Here is a 17,887-nt window from a genome sequence, read left to right on the forward strand (position 1 = left end):
GTCACCACCTGACTTCGTATTCAAGCTAGCTTTGTCAGCACTCACCCATCAATTCACCTACCTTCCACACTGGCATAGAAGGGCATCAGAGGTGTGAAATTGATGAAGGTGTGCTTGTGAAAATGTCAGTGGGGGATCACTAGCCAGATAGAGGGGGCGAGAGAGAGAGTATATTTTGGGGTGGAGAGGGTGACAGATAGGAGTGGCAAAAGCTCCTTTTCATGAACACTGAACTGTAAAATGGAGGACCCAGGACAAACAATGGCCGTGATCAGTTCGCTATGGTGAGAGGTTTCTTTTAAATGCCCTATGAAAGCCCACACCTGCTAAAAAAAGAGATGTATAGAGAAAGACGGATTGAGAAAAAGACACAAACAAAGATGAGGAATGTGTCACTATTTATTTTGAGGAGGAAAGTCAGAGAGATAGAGAACAGAAGGAGAAGATGTGGGAGAGAATGACCACATAAATGAACAACTGGGATAAGATGATGGCAGGACAGCGTGGAGGGCTTTTAGAGTAGGGAATGTTTAAATAAATGAAAAGACAATGAAGAGGAGTGGAGGAAAAGCAAGATTGCATTTTTTTTGTGTGTGTGTGTTCAGAAATACCTCTTTGAAGTGAGGCAAGAGGGAAGCATTACAGAAAGGAGAGAAAAGAGTGAGGAGGAGGATCTGAAACAAAAGTTTCCTGACTTCCACATTATCTCTTCAGCACTCTTTACCATATTCATATTACTTTGCTTCCTATTATCCACATCCCACTGCCAAATACATAGCAGTTTATTTGTCTCTCTGACACTAATTATTTAGGAAAATAACTTGTAAAACATTTTAAAATTAATGTCACAGCACTTGGCTAGAATGTATGTACAGAGAGCACATATGACATGATCATAGTTAAAAGTTACTTATTTACATAGAAAGAACAATTTCGCAATAGAAATCGACAACACATATTATCTAACTGTATGGTGACGGATGGTTCCTGGGTATGGAGCAAAGTGGTGAGGCCTTATCCCAGTATCATTGTCAGCTTGGTACTCAGTACATCAAGAAAAAACACAAAAGCTTAATCTTACATGTGCAAAGTGGCACTTGGTGTACACCCGTATCCAAATCTATGACAAATGTCCTTAGCTAGGTTCCACGTGGTGACTATCAACCACGAGTTGACTCAATCCATCCAAACCTCATTCCCTCACTACCTCTATCTCTCTTAGTCTTTCTGCGCAGGCTGCTGCACACCATAGCTGCTCACGCCATCCCAGTGATTTCTTAATGGGCCTAATTGCTTTTCAGCTCATTGCACCCCATGACAACACAAAACTAAATCAAACTAGGTCTCATCCACAAGCATCATTGTGAATCAGATTCTGCTAGACATCATAATAAGGTGATATTGACTACCCATGACTCAGCAGCCTCAGAACAGATGAGTAAGCGTGCGCATCTCATCAAGTTGTGCCCCTTGACAGACGGAGCTGTTCGGGTCACAAAAAAGTTTAAATTGCCATCCTTTGCAATACAGCATATTGTGTTTTCACTGACCACATGCTTGTGAACCACTCTGTTGCCATCAATGCATAGGATTTTTTTTTTTTTTTTTTTTTTTTTTTTATGGATTTAAATAGAGATACACATGAGGAATATACTCTACAGTATACTGCTTTCTGACAGACATTCTAATCCAGGTCTGCTTCTTTGGGTATATAGTCTGCCTGTTGCGGCCTTTACTTATCACACTGTTACCATGTTGAGTACATTAATCAAAAGCTGCTTGGAAGCCAATCAAAGCCAATCAAACACATAGCATAAGCCTGGAGGCAGAGCCTCAAATCTGTGGCATTGTCACGCAGGACTAAACACAAGACTACATGTAGTCAGCTCTATAATCATTCTGACAAGCTGCAGGGAAATGCACCAAATATAGTTAATATCTAACGTAAAACTCTTGGCAGCACCTCCAGTAACAGCTAATGTATTACTGCAAGGCTCACTCCAGGTTTGGCTACCCTCGCCCAACTGCAATGTCAGTGTGAATTTAAAGGCCATGGAAAACAATTTTCTCACTCAGCTTTTTACTATGAGCAATGGGGTCTTACATGAGGACGACATTTTCTGCCAATGTTGTTAAAGTCATATTTCTGTGCACCAAAGCAAAATTTGAATCAAACTAACAGCAATGTGTATGGTTGTGTGCTCATGTTGGAAACACTGTCATTCAAATCTGATCACACCTGATACACATAGCCCTGCTGAAACATATTAGGTGAGTTTTGAGTCTTGCACTTTCAATAAATTCAGAAAGAAATATCTTACGGTATGGCCCCAGGTTACCTGCTATGGGGGTTATGGGAAATGTAAATATGGATCAGGTGATAATGTGGCTTTAGCAGATGTAACAGAGGGTTTTGCCCTTGGGGACATGGTATATGACTGTTACCGTTTACAAGTTATGGAAGTCATTAAGTGAATTACATAGATGTTATGAGTGATTGTGTTAAGTTTCATACACAGCTGTATGCAATCTGACCAGGAAATTAACCACTTCTTCCCCATTATGTACATAATTACAGCAATCAATCTCACTGGCAAACTTTACAATCATCTAAACCACATCATAAAATTTGTTGTTTTGTCTGTGATGGACTCTGAGACTGTAAAGTCTGTGGCTTCAGCTAAATTTTAATTGCTTTTGAAGGTATGACTGTATGCTTAGTCATTCATCAAGTCTGACAGATTCTAAGAAAGAGAGACATATTAGAAGTCTCAGTCAAGGGCTGGAGTTGGGTGTTGGTTTACATGTTTCGTGCCTTGGAGATGTGTGTAATATCACCTTGGCATTTCTTCGCTTGCCCCCACCTTTCTCACCCTCTTTTGACTGCTTGGGCAACGGCCATAAACAAGTCAATCTCCATCCGTCTCAACACATTGGATTAGATTTATCCGCTTAAGATAGATTGTTATCCCAAAGAGGGTGAGTCTCGCTTGATGGGAAAATTAATTTTACAATGACTGGTTTACTTGATCAGGGCTACGGGGAAGGTGGGGGCTATAAATGTATCAACTCTGGGGCATGAGAAGTTGAAAACAACAGCGCTTGTTTTTGCTTCAGACAAGTTGTCTCTCTTCTCCACATCCTTATACACGATGTTGTCTTTGGGTTGCATAAACAAGAGTAAACAAGAGTAATGACTTGACTGACAGTCATTTGTTAAGTGCCAGAAACTTGTCAAGGGTGAAAATGCCTGTAGCTCAGGCCATAGGAAGATTGACAGTGAAAAACATTGTATTTTCATGTCTGTCTGTCAAACATCAAACATGAAATTGACATTTGTGTATGTGGAATTATAAATAGGCTTCAAGATCAGAAATATATATTCTACTTAGCCAGAACTGAAGCACTGTCCACGAGAGAGAAAAAAAAAATCCTTGCAAAGTACTGTAGCTGTCAGCCCACCCAAATCTTAAGTGTTAAACTGATACGGCAGTTATTGGATTGAGTTACAATGGAACTGACCTCAGCCATTCGAGCAACAAAATCCAGTCTGAGCCTAGTCCTTAGTGTAAATTCATCTGACAAGCATTACTTACAACCCCTCTTAGCAGACTAAAAGCAAATATCTTTTCTTGCAACTTAAAGGAAAAGATGATTGATTTTTTTTTTTTTTTACCTGTGTTGCTTGTGTCTGAGTCAAAATTTAAAGCTGATACAGAGAGAACTATGACTCCGAGAAGCAGCTTTATCCCTGCTGAGATAAACACTGCACCTTGTCAAAGAAAATTCTGCCAAATCTAGAAACTTATTTGCCTCCCACAGTAACTATGATAGTCCAAAAAGTCAACACTCAAAGCTCAGCTAAGAGAAAATGTATCGTTTTAAGTACAAAAGGTCAACTAACTTTACCACCAATACACAGAGGACCTGGCAAGGACAAAGCTTGTAGTGTGAAAAAGCGTGAGATGATACTTCCAGACAAAGACTCTGTGGCCATTTGAGGCTGGCCAAATACAGCCGTACTTTGAGCTAAATTACACAATGAGAATGCTAACATGCTGATGTTTATCAGGCATAATATTTATGATAATAGCCATCTGAGTTCAGTGTGTTCCTCCTAGCATTTCCTAATTAGAACTAAATAAAGTACAACTGAGGCTGATGATACAGCACATGAAGATAGAGCACATGAATTTGATGGCAAATTCACCAAACAGAAATGCCAATAAAAGACAAAACAGAAGGGTTTAGCACCAGTAGAAGCAGCTGAAAAGTTACGAGGATCACTTACATCACAGAGATTCATCCTCTGGGAGGTGCAAATTTCTGTCATTCAGCAGATGTTGAGGCATTTCGAAGGATGAGTGAACGTTACTCTGGTGGTGATGGTAGGAAAAAAAAACAAAACAGAAAAATCAAATTTACATAAGATTTGTGAGAACCATAAATGTTCATAGGACACATCATGGCAATAAAGCTAATAGCTTCCAAACTCAAACAACTCTGATGCTCCTTATTGGTCATAAAAAAAACCACAACAGTTTAAATATTCATGCTGACAAGTGTATAACATCATAAATATTAACCCTAACAAAACTCATCACTGAATGCAGCATTCAGATTACTCTTTGTCAGACAGCCCACTGCCATTGCTAGTATTGAAATTACAAAGAATAAATAAAAAGAGAATTAAACAGAATTCAAAAATAAATGAGAATATCCACTGCTAATTGGTTTTGTAAAGTCAGATTAAGCTCCACAGATTTCCTGTGTAGGCAGGTACACAGAGAAACACATACAAACGATTTGCCTACATTAATCATCCAAAGCAAATGCATATTGATATTGTATAACCTTTAGGATCCTTAGCTGCATTTGCATTGTTAATGGAAATCATTGCCACACTTTGCATGACCCCACACACATATGAATGCTCAAGCCAGTATGTCAAACACATTGGCTCGCAATATTGTAATGTATTGTCATGGTAAAACACCAAAGAAAACATTTGCTCAGGGAGACTTTATTAAACGCCTTTCTGGAGTTGAGACAATTAATAGGCAAACTTGCAGAGTGTGGTAATGCTGTATCTCAGCCTGACACTAAGTTGTTTTCCCTGTCTTGGATCCTTCTTAGTGAAGGACAGCTGGTTTATAGTCGACCATGTCCTGCTGAGTGACAAAGTTCAGCCATAATAGGCCAGCAAGGCAGGCTCTTGATAAATCCTACACTTGCCCTGATTTAACAACAAGTGCTGCCATATTATTGTTATAGTCGATGCCAAGAATATAAAAGCACAAGGCAAGGTTGGATTCGGAGCAGAATTATAAAGTCTAAGTACCATGCCCCAATCACATTCAAAATCTCATGAATGCAGGTGAGGCCTTTGAAAAGCTAAATTAATGTCCCATACAGTTAAGCATTGATTGTCGATGGCAGCAGGACTCAAAGGACTGAAATCATTTTCACACAGTGAAGTGAGTTTTATCAAAAAAATAAATAAATTAAAAAAAAAAAAAAAAAAAAAAAAAAATTCCAGGGCTTCAAAATTAGATCTTTTGTATGTTCTACATTCACCATCTTATTTAATAGCCTTCATTACTTCTTTACTTAACTGAGGATCAAGGTCTTTGCATATCAGCAACCAAGTCCAGCTGCCATCAAATCAGACCATACTTCTAATAGATAATATATTTTTCAAATAAAGAATGTCGGATAAGCAGACATTTGTGATCTACTGTACTTTGTGCCTGTAGACTCAACTGTTCCTCCCACAATGCTCTCTCATAGCCAACAGTGGAGGGCAACAGTTCACAAAACGGTAATTTCACCAAGTTTCTTCATTGCTCATTGTCACAAAACCAACACTTTCCTTTAGCCCATAAATCTGCATGTGGCAGCTGTATCAAATTCTGCCCTTAGAAAATGGAACTCAGTATAAAGCTATATATATATGCAGGTATAAATCACCATCACGGTTACTCAGTCAGATACATGACATGTCTGAATGCAGGTAAGAAAACAGATCTGCTGACTGCAGTAGTCTGTCTCTCTGTCTCTTAGAGTACTATTGTTGGATGTTAGATGTTCGTGTCTGCAGGGCTAGGTTGTTCATCAGAAGGTTTGGGTTGCTGCCACAAAAGCAACTTTTCTCAAAACACAATTGGTCATAGTCATCTGTCTCCCCGGGCCACTGCTGTTATTTTTCTGTAGCCCTACATCAGAGGACCATGCACTTGACTGTGCTATCATGAACAATATTCTCCCTTTATATGTTATTGTGCAACATTGTCTGTTCAGTGGGATTGATGTGATGAAATCGGGAAAATCATGACATGAAGTGTGAGCTCATTATACGTGGATTGTGGTTATTGCTCAGTCCCTCTCCTGTAACAGGGCTGACCTTGGAAGATATAATGTGGTGCATTACGACAGGTTCTGTACATACAGAGGTAATACTATTAATAAAAAATAAACAAAATAACCACCCCAATAGATATGCACATGCATGTGTGACAACAAGATCAAAGTAATATCCCTGCAGGGATTTAGAATGTGTTTATGGTACTCAGTGATGAGTTTATCACGACCTTATCATACACAATGACACTTTTTAATGGAGTTTGCACTGACATTAGCCTAAAGACAATGTTTTTGTGTAAGCCAGGCTTCACTGCTCATCTACACAGGCCGTGATGTTGGAACATAATCAAGCAAATTGAAGTAGGAAGTACCGTACAACTCTCAGGTACTTGTCTCTACTGGAGCTTTAATTTTGTGATTCTGTAAGATATAGCTATAGAAAACGAGTGAGTACTGTACTTGCACACAATTTCAGATAGTCTTATGTTTTTATTCCAGAGCACCAACAGCTCTTTTCTAGGTTACAAAATACTAGAAAAGAGCAGTTAATCACTAAGATCCATGTTTAATTATTATATAAACTTCAAAATGTCGAGAATGGTTCAAATACACTCCATCTTGACCAACTGCAACATTAGATGTACTGTTTACACAGCATCATGATAATTACCAAATAATATAACCATGTAACAGGCCGATCTGCATAATGAGGACTTTGATACTAAGTACATTTTGCTAATTATTTGATACTCTTAGTTACTGCAGAATGCTTGCCTGCCTTTGACTAAATCATTGTGCATTTACTGTTCGTTTTTGTTTTGGCGCTGATGCATATTCATGAAGCCATTTCTACTGCTGGCCTATTACACTGCGTGTCTGCAGTTGTAAAGTAACGCGCACAGACACTTGTGGTCTCACACGTGCACTCGCAATTGTCACGATGAACCATGTGACAATAATTACCAAGGCAAATCCAAACACTCACGCGCACACGCCTCCCTTTAGCACACATCTTTCTCTAAAATAGCCATGTTCAAGTGCACATTCCTGCAGTGGACTTGGAAAGTTGATCCAACAGAGTTGGGAGAGTGGGACCTCGCTGGATGACGTCAACCACCCCACTACCCAGCCACTTCACACCCCCCCTCCTCTCTCTCTTTCTGGTTTTGCCCGACCACCGGCTTTAGTGCGCGCTCTGGTCTCCGCAAACGGAGACGGGCAGACAGACGGACGGACAGACGGAAAGACAGACAAGGGGACTGAGTGAGTGAGTGAGAGGAGAGAGAGAGAGAGAGAGAGAGAGAGGGGGAGGGAGAGCGAGGGGCAGTGCGTCCCAGCCACACCGCACTCTCCAAACAACCACCGTCTCGCCACGTTCAATCCAATGAAGCCCTAACGAGCACAACAGACAGACGAAGCGCAGAGAATATTCTTCAGCCGCTCCACGTGTTTTTTCCTGCTTCGGCGGCGGACAACTCGCGGAAAGACACCCAATAAGAGCGAACAAACGGGGAAAAGAAGCAGGAGAACCTGAGCACGGATTTTCTTTCCTCCGCGTTTGTTTGATTCTCCTCCAGGACTCGGCTGTCAATAACTGGATGTTAAAAAGACCAAACTCTCGACTTGTCTTTGTCTACAGAGAAACAAAAAATAAGAGGAGGCACTCAGTTTCAAACTGGCCGCAAAATGGTGATAAGGTAAGAGTGTTTGACGACAGTTGTGACAGAAGTGAAGTCGCTGCCGCAGTGATTTCAGGTGGACACAGCCTCACCAAGTTGCTTCTAACATATTCGGCCCAGCTGTGATCCGTTACACACATCTGGATTGGCGCTATTCTCCAAATGCATTTCTGCTTTATTCTGACAGGTGCGTTTAGGGACCCGTCCGTTTAACTCAGGCCTATAGGCTCTGTGTAGTTCAGAATGAGCCGGTGGATGTGCGCTCAGAAAGGTTACAGTGTGGAAAAACGCCACAAAAGCGCAGATAATACTATTTCTGTAACCAGCAGCACTTAAAACTACACGTGTGAATGTGCAGGTTGAATGGTTTTTTTTTGTCATAGTGTGCAGTTTGTGTTGAGGCTTGGAAAAGCGGTCTAAAAGCACACATCTTTACAAATATCCCCGATGGCTTTGAAATTGTCGTTTGAGTAGGTTCCAGTCCGTCAGCTGCCCTGTATGTTATCTAAAATGACAGAATCGGGCAGAATCAAGCATGTTATTTTAAACTCACTTTTAGCTGTGCCACTGTCTTGTGATTACAATTGACAAAGAGCACCCTTTCAGAGTTGTGGAAGCCTTTTCGGTGAGTCTATTGTGAAGAATTTTCAAAGTGCATATCTGCGACTCTCCAGAGATCCCTCATCTTATCTGTCTTATTTTTAGAAAACATTTTTTATTTTTGCGGGGTTGAAAGTACACTGTGCTATTTTTTATTATAATTTTTCTTTTTTACAAGGTCACACGTTTAAAAATAAAACGCAGAAACATATCAATGAGGCAAACAGAGACTCAGTCACGTAGACATTGTGTCAATCAGGTGAAAGTGAAGCACACAACACTGAACACACCACCTGTGCTCAGTGTGCCAGTTGGGCCGCTAGGGGACTCATTCTCTCCAGCCAGTGAAGGGAATGCAGTAGAGAGGGGATATGAGCCATGAAGAAGGGATCTTAGTTACTTACCATACTATACCCCTTATACAGTTAAAAGGAAAAGATGAAAACATAAAACTCCAGAATTGAAATTATGCTGTAAAAAGGGGGGTTGTATGTGCAGCCTTTAAAAGGCTATTTCTAACTAGATGCACGAGCCAAATTAAAAGACAGGGATTGAAGAGAGGCGAAGAAGCTAGTGTGGTGCTATAAACACCTGGGTGTGTGTCCATGCAAATCTAAGCATGCCAATTAGAGTGTGTGTGTGTGTGTCTGTTTGCTGAAGCAATTCTCAGGTTATGGCCAGTAAGCGCTCCAGGAGAGCACACCTCAACACCTCCACTGTCTTATATGTTTTACAGTTCCTGCTTCAGACAAATAGCACTTGCCCAATTTTGACACAGTGCAATTAACGCTGTCACCACACATTCGATTTCCAATTTTGCTGTTGCGACAGCAGCTCTCAAAAGAAGAGACAAAATGGATATGCACCAAGGTGGTGCTCAATTTAAGTGCTGCTATCCAAAGTCGTTGAAGGGAGCAAAGTGTCTCAGTCAGGGAAAAGCTTCTCTGAAACCCTCATTATTCAACTTGTCACATTTCCATCCTTCAAAAATAATACTAATAATATTTCTGAGAAAAAGCTCAATTGAAATTATGTTGAAATTATGTGTTTATATGTGTATATAGGATTGAATAATTAATCGCATGAAAATAATTGAATTAAATGTAAAAATAAAATAACAGCTACAAGCGAGATCTACCTGCTTCACCAGTGGGGTTTTTTCTTTTCTTTTTTTTTACCTTATTACCTGCCTATCATTCCGATCACAGCAACAGGTCAAATGTTAAACTCGATATCAATAAATAAATAAATAATTGATATAAGCTCATTGACAGGATTGCATTTGTCAGAGAGGAATATTTGAAGCACTGCAGGAGCTTTGTATGTCTCCCCTGTTCAAGCCCCTCTTTGGATTTGCCAAGCTTTTCCATAAACAATGGTGCCTGCACCTCATCGTCTCATTGTTTTAGGACAACCAAGGGGCTCTGACTTGCTACTTTATTTGCAAGTGCAAAAAAAAAAAAAAAAAAGGAGCAGAAAAAAGTTTGTTTTCTATCAGCAAGTGTGTGTATGTGTGTGAACGCTACTTCAAGAATTTCAAGGCCAGGGACCCTATTACCAGTGTGGAATGAGAATCAACACTTACATTACAAAAATGGATATGTAAACATAGAGGGCACAATTATCAGGCGCCATGGTGTACAAACTGGAGGAGATGGAGTGCCAGTAGGTCTGTTAGCAATCACCCCCCTCACTGCATGCCCTCTGTAATCAGGTGGGAGTATTCTACCTTATTTTGTGCCAACAACGGCCTGTAACAACTACCCACTGACTGACTGACTGGCTGGCTAGGTGGCTGGCTGGGTGGGTGGGTGGCTGGCAGATGAAAAATAAGTTTGCCTGGTAGAGGTCAGACTGGATGGGGAAAAAGGCAGTGAGGTATCGATGTGTATGTGTCATATCAGTGTCTGTATGCTGAAAAAGAATGCATGGATTTCAGATCTCACAAGGTTTAGTTTCTTCTTCATGTTTCAACCTGTGTAAATGCGTCAGGAGCCCGCAGCCAACTACAAACCCACTTCACAGTGGCCAGCTTGATGCATTGTGACAAATGAGAAAGCAGTTTGATTTCGCACAACACTGAGCTGTGCCACAGCATAATGAAGTGATCATGACTTTACCCTTGGTTCACTTTGGCCCCAGTCCCACTGTGTTTTTCCCCTCTATTCAATCGCTTCACTCACTTATTTACTTGGCAAGCATTTCCTCCTGTAACCTCTAGTACTGCATAACTAGCGTCAAGGGTGGGTTGCTTGATAAAAACCACCGCTACGGGGCATTGGTTTTACACATAGGGGAACGCTAGCAGTTTTTTTATTGATATTCAAGTTGCCACTGGGTTGGAATAATAAGAAGCCTATTTTCACGCCAAGGCAAAATCACCTCTACTGTCCATTACACTGTCAGGTCGGAAAGCTAAGGAGTAAATATTATCTGGCAGCGGAGGGAGCATCGGACCAGACCCGAGCTTCTTGTTTTTTGCATGCTCTTATTGTTTTTTGTTTTTTTTTCCTATTTGCTACTCTTGTTTTCTCTGCCGCTCTTGTTTTTTCTTCTATTGTTTCTCTCTTTGTCTCGTCAAAATGAACAATTATGTAAATAATTCCCACCTTCCACATTTTTCACTCATAATTCCATAACAGTCGGTGACATTTTCTTCATTGTATTCAAACACAGTTTAACTTATAACATGGCCCCCTCTGAGTGTTAGGTACAACACAGAATGTGTCGCCTTGAGGCTCTGCCTCCAGCCTTTGCATACAGGGGGAACACCGATGTATCAGAAAAAGGAGGGACCGCTTTCCTGCTGCAGCTGTCCTTTGCTTGCAGATTAGGTTTCAAGAGATATGATGGATGCCAAACGCCTGTAGCCAGTTGTGAAGACATAGAGGAGAGGCAGTGTGCTGGTAGGGATTTGGATTGGGGTCGCTGGCGCTGGCAGAAGACTGGAATTCTGCCCTTGACCTCCAATTTGGAGGTCAAGGGCAGAATTCCAGTCCATTTATGCCCCACCTAGCAACTAACAGCCTGTCACTATTAGCGCTTTGAGAGGGTGGGGACCCATTAGGAGAATACTGAAGACTGCGCATGAAAATAATTGTGGTTTCAAATATTGCAAGATTCAAGACGATGGAGTGCAAAAAGGTATTTTTAAGGAAGTCATTTTGGTTGCAACCCAAAACATTATTTCCTTTTATGCCCTTCCCATTGTCTCATTTTTTCTTATCTTAATTTTTGGGAAGGCTGAGAGCAGAATCCACTGAGGTTCATTTGAATAACCAGCAGAACGAGGAAATAAAAGCTGGGGGAGGAAATCGAAGTGGCGGGCGGCTCTGTGCATTCATGTCACCCAGCTTTATCAAATTATTCCACAATAGCAGCCACACAAGTGATGGAATTTCAATTAAAGAATGACAGTTTTAGAATTTGTTTCTGTTCGCAAGAGAGCTAGTGGAGGTTGCGTTTCGCAGGCTGAGGGCGAAGGAGTGGACGGCAGGGAGGGTCTCCTAGAGAAGACATATTTTCCACCCTATATTTTCTATCTACCCACCTCCTGCCTTACTCCTCCCTCCCCATCAAAGGGGAATGACTTAGCTGAAACATTTTTGTTAGGAGGCACTCTGAGGTTAGAGCCTGGAGCCGTGCAAAAATGTGGTGTTATGATAAAGGTCTTTTGCAATGAGAAGACAAAAATAGAGCCCTTAGTTGATAGGCTTTTTCCAAGAACAATTACACTACCTACTGTGCCAAATGGAAGGGTGCAAGAGATAAGTGCAAGGGAGGGGTGCTCAGCTCAGACTGGTGGCTAGCTTGTAAACTGGGAAAGAGTAACACATATATGACCCTCTGGGACTATAAACCGTGTTGGGGCTGAATATGTAGCATACATAAGCTCACAAATACTCACAGGCAAACACACTAAGTATGAGCAGACACATTGATATTAATAGAACAAACCCCAAGAATGCATCAAACATACACTGTTGCAGCAGCAGTGATGCATTTTTTTTTATCTTAAATCTTTTTTTATCTTTCAGACAAAGTTGACTGAGATCTGTATTTGATGCCCACATGCATTTCTCAGACTCCTGATGGAGTTAGCAAAAAGGAAGGAATTCCATTAAGAATTCCAGCAACATTGCTACCTAGCAATTTCACGAATGAGGAATGCATTTAATCATGGTAGGATTTTCATAAATTGGAAGAGATTCCCCTATTTGAACCATAATTCCTCATGTGACACGTAACGGGATCCAGTGCCTCCAGTCTGCTGTCAGAGTCTGGCACCCACAAGTACAAAGAGCTTTATTTACATTTTTAGGGATATCCCATTGGCCAAATGAGGACAATAGGGCAAATGGGAAGAAAATTTGGCCGGACTGACTTTGTGTAAATGTTTGTTCTTTATTATTCCTCATACATCTTTTCAGTTTTTGACCTCAGATTTAAAGTCCTGCATCTCTACAAGGTTAAGAGTCAATGCTTAAATTCTGTGTAACCCCAGCATTCTCTGTCTACTCGATCTGCAATTATAGCTTGCTGCTTTGAAGAAGCCAGGCGGAACTAAAATGACTTTTCATGTCCGGTATAATGACTGCCATTTGGAAGCCGACAAGGAGAGAGAGAGGGTGAGAGAGTTAGAGCTATAGAAGAGAGTGAAAAGAGATGGAGGGAGGGGCAGAAGGAGGGAGGAAGGGGGACAATCACTGGATGAAAATGGCTTAGGTCACCTCTGGTTCTGACCAGACGGCTAAAACCAATCGTCCTTCCCTCCATGATTCCTTACAGATGAATCTACCGTATTACCTTTTCTCCACTCTCTGCGCTGCTCACTCAAACTTTTACCTTCTTCTCTCTGTCTCCATCATTCCTGCCTTTGGTCTCCATTCATTTGCCATCAATGGAAGCTTAGCAGCCTTAAGACGGATTACAAGATGAATTGCACTGAGAGATGCCGTATATTCTCTTTAGGGTGGGCCACTACTGCCAAAGGCCAGAGCTAAGTGCCGTCACCTGGGCTAGCAGCTGGCTATCTTTTACACTTCTCTCACTAATGAGGCCAGACAGTTGGGGCTGGAGTTATAGCGCAGGCTCGATGCTGTGTTGGTAATCTATTATTTAGTCTCGTGGGGAGGCTGGTCTCAAGAATTTCATGCATGCATTTTGCAAAGCAAATGGTAGCCCAGGGGGAATACAGAGCTCAGTGTGGGAAAGAAATGAGTGAGCATTAGACATTAATGTGAGTTGTACCGCTTCCTTGTGCAGCCTATTTCGAACCTGCCAAGGCCTGAGAGGAAACTTTTTGCTATTTTGTCATTTCTTACATTATACTAAAACAGAAATATTGGTCACACAGATGTGCTTCAGTGGGGCTAGCAGCGCTGACAAGTGCAATGTTGTTTTCATTCGGTGTTTCAGGCTTCTATCTTTCTTGCATTTCTTCCTAAATGTTATATTTTAGGGATGACATACAAAGGTTGTGCTTGTGTCTCCAAATAGCACACAAAAGAACGGACATACCTTTCCATTCCTTTTTCATGTATATTTTCGCTACTATTTCAGAGGGGTTTCAGCGAGTTGCATCACACTGTCATAGATAACACTGCACAGACAGACCTTGTGTATATTTAGTAAGGCTAGAAAACTATGGTGCACATGACCCCACCAATGTATTTATAGAGTAATACCAGTGTTTAAATTTCCTGACATGCCAGTTTCTATAATGACATTTTATTTACATGTATTCCCTGACAGTCTTTATCATTTACTTAAAAAATCCAAACTTTTGTGATGCATGCCTAGTAAAAGTCACAAAATCAGCAAAGTCTATGAGTATTCAAGTATCTAACAACTTTTACAGCCCCGTGAACCTTTTTGGCAATTCGCTATATTTGGACCAGTGTATACGCAAATCTACTGGGAGACTAGATGGCAACAGTTAAACATAGAAAGGCAGTTCTAGTCGGAGCCCTTTAGCAGACTTAGGTTACTCTTAAATGAAGTTCATGCAGAATGGCTCAAGATGCCACAAATAGCTCGGAGTTATAGATGGCAGAAATAAGCTACGCATACCAAACCCCATCAAGTCACTAAATTATTCTTCCCTCTTTTTCTAACAAGGAGCTACATCACGAAGATTTGACGTTAAGGTTTATCATAGTATGAAATCGGCCATGTGATAAAGAAAGAATGTGCTCAATTCTTTTGGGCATGTCAGAGTGATAGTTGTACTTTCACACAGTATCCATTCTAACTGCATTACAGCATTCCACTAATCAGATGAATTAGGAGTATGCGTGGCAAACTTTGCCATGCAGTAAAGGTGGAGATTTTGGTAATACCATCAGCCATCATGAAATCTCATTAACTACAATTTCTGTGACCTCATCCAGAGAATTTCCCCTGAATTTTTTGTTCTGTTGAGGAAAGTCCATGTCAGGTAAAGGGCAATGTAACCCTAGCTGCACCACTTAATCCTCCACCTATCCCTACCTTGTCTTTGCATGTGTTCTCCCGTCCATCTACCCTAAAGAAACATTCCAGGAGAGTTTAGCTTCCCTGTAATGGGATACCATTATGCCTTGTGTGTGTGTTTGAAAGTTAGAAAGGGAGAGTTTGTGCGTGGGAATTGGATTGTTTGGGTACAGCCTTCTCTTTTTTCCAGTCAATGAAAGTTAAACACAACATACTACTTGGGTTACCTGATGTAAGGCAACAGATAAGCCCTAAATTGGTTTCTTGGATAACAAGGGCAAATAAGAAGTTTGGTGTTAGATATGATGATAACATGTTGGGCGTATTTGAATATGTGTAGGTATGATTTGCAGATTAATTTTACCGCAAAAAACACATTAAACACAACTAACAGACATGATCAACACTATTAGGAGTTGAGTTCAGATAAGTCTAATTTGACAGTTCATACATTCTTCTATGAATGAACACATCAAAGGAAAATATCTATGAAATAACTTAGTCTCAAGAGAAAATACAACCTGAAAGCTGGCCACTATGACTGGAGTTAAAGCGAAAATATAGACTTATTCTTAAATGGCTGACTAACTTTAACTGTCATCCATACTTGATGGTTTGCCTAAGCTCTAGACAAGGAAAACAGTGGCAATTAGAAACGGTTTTATTTTAAAAGCATTAAGGCAAAAAGAAAACTCATAATCCATGAAAAAATAAATGTGTGGATGGATGGCAATTCAACTGTTTTTGTTGGCCATCAGCCATCAAGCTTTTAATATTGCAAATGGATTTTCCCTTTGCCATTTTTGATTTTCATCCAGTGATTGTGTGCATGTGTGTCTCTCACAGTCCTGCGCTCTTTGTGTCATAGTCCATAGAAAGATTCATTTGGTAGCCATGAAAACACATTACAATGCAATCCCTTCCTTCCCCTTCCTCCTGCTCTCTGTCATCTTCCCACCCTCTGCTGTTATTTGGAAACCTTCCCGACCATCTATTGTGATAAGCTAAACACAGAGTGGTGGCTAGCGGCTAGCCATATTGTTGTCTTGCTCCTCAGCTTGGACTGCCGGTCTGCATAACACTGCACCAGGGAATTAACCTCTGCTGCTGTTCCTTTCATATTGTATAAATTTGTGTAACGGCCACTCCAACAGAGCCACAGGGGGAAAAGCACTCTAAATGTTGCCAAATTACTGACAGCTTGTCTCCAGCGCAACTGCATAAATACACAGTGAATGTGATAAACAGCTCAGTCTCTGTTGCTTGTGGCTGCCTCTAGTGCAACCTTTACAGAAATAAAAGGGCATGACATTTTTTTTTAAAGACAAGTTAGTTGACGTGACAGTGGGAAGTTAAATAAAAAATAGTGTAGTTCAGAGAATGGGACAACACTACATTGTCAGTTTGTGACCTTTCCCATTTGTTCTGACAAGCCACGGTTTCTCTCTGTCAAAGTGGTCAACGCCATTTGTAAGTGATTCCTCCCTTCCTGTCCGTTTTTTATATATATATATCTGCCATCTGCAGTGACTGCATGACGCCACAGCGTTTGTGTCATCAGTGATAGTGTTCACACACACAAACAGGGACTAGACAAGAGCGTGGAAAGGAAGAAAGGGGTACAAAAGAGAGTGAAAAACAGTGCTCACTTCATCCTTTAATTGTGTCTCTGAATGTCCCAACGGACTTCATTACCCAGGCATCCTAAGAAATCTCACTTGTTTGCTCTTGGAAACATGAAGAAAACGTTTGCAGTTCTTTTTATGTCGCTATAGCAGCGTGAAGTACATCAGTTGGCCTGGTCAAAATTTCTCAGTAGCACAGACAGAGGCATATTTCAAGCAGTCCGTGAAGCTAAGGGTTTTTTGTCGTACAAAAGTTTTGAGATTATATGCTTAGCTAACAGTAATTAGTCTGTAGTGGTTTGGAAAGAGATTGATATTTAACATACTTTTTTCATTCAATTTTCATTGCATTTAGTTTAACTAGAAAGTGTGTATTCCAATAACCAGCATGTTTTTTGTTTTTTTTTTTACAGTGGGACATATTTTAGAAATGCTAAAAAGAACAATAAGTTACAAACTGACTGGTCCATCAATGTCCTTAAGTAGTTTTCTAGAAGAAAAAAAAAAAAGAAACAACTGTAAAAGAGTATCTCACATTTGAAAATGTTAGAATTTCTCCTGAAATGTCACTCCTGGTGGCATTTGTCATTTCCCAAACTGCTGTGTTTGTGAAAATAACACCCTCTCTTTCACGATTTAAAGACAATTTTTACTGGTGACACATCGCATCCATAGACCTTACCAGAGAAGTGGAGGTAATTTCTGACTTCATTAAATCTGAGGGTAAAAATCTACAGCATCTCTGCATAAAAACACAGCATGAGGGGTGATTATCTTTGGAAATTAGCTCACTCATTTAGAGTTGTGTGGATGCAGATGCCTCAGTTCAATGGAAGCCTATTATTCCAAACGACTCTCATTAAGCCATAGTGAAATAAGGCAAGCTGTGGAAGCAGTGAAATAAAATCTTTAGACTGGCTGTGCAGAACTCTGCAGCAGTAAGCTACGCTGTCTTCATTAAGAGCTCTGACGTCAGGAGTGAAATGCAGAAAATGATTCAGTGTATGCAGCTGATTTCTACTTTTTATGCACTATAGGAGGTTATTTGGTTTTTGTGCGCTGAGACGAGTCAACCAAATATGAAGTCTGAGCTTAATGAGTGTGTTTAATAAAATGCTGAACAACGAGCCGCATGAGTCACAGCTG

The 17,887-nt window shown here is 40.7% G+C and overlaps 1 protein-coding gene across 7 annotated transcripts in view; it reads left to right on the forward strand.

Annotated features, from left to right (window-relative positions):
- The window catches only part of LOC115059210 (receptor-type tyrosine-protein phosphatase delta), a 199,528-nt gene that overhangs the window by 66,692 nt on the left and 114,949 nt on the right, over positions 1-17,887 (forward strand). For 6 of the 7 annotated variants that reach the window (XM_029526858.1, XM_029526853.1, XM_029526856.1 and 3 more), the window contains exon 1: positions 7,550-8,060. The exons of the other annotated variant lie outside the window; for it this stretch is intronic. The gene's annotated coding sequence lies outside the window, so the exon portion shown is untranslated. Of the gene's footprint in view, positions 1-7,549; positions 8,061-17,887 lie in introns of those variants that run through there. 7 annotated transcript variants of the gene reach the window in all.

The sequence above is a fragment of the Echeneis naucrates genome, chromosome 18 (genome assembly GCF_900963305.1).
Source record: "Echeneis naucrates chromosome 18, fEcheNa1.1, whole genome shotgun sequence".
Lineage (NCBI taxonomy): Eukaryota > Metazoa > Chordata > Actinopteri > Carangiformes > Echeneidae > Echeneis > Echeneis naucrates.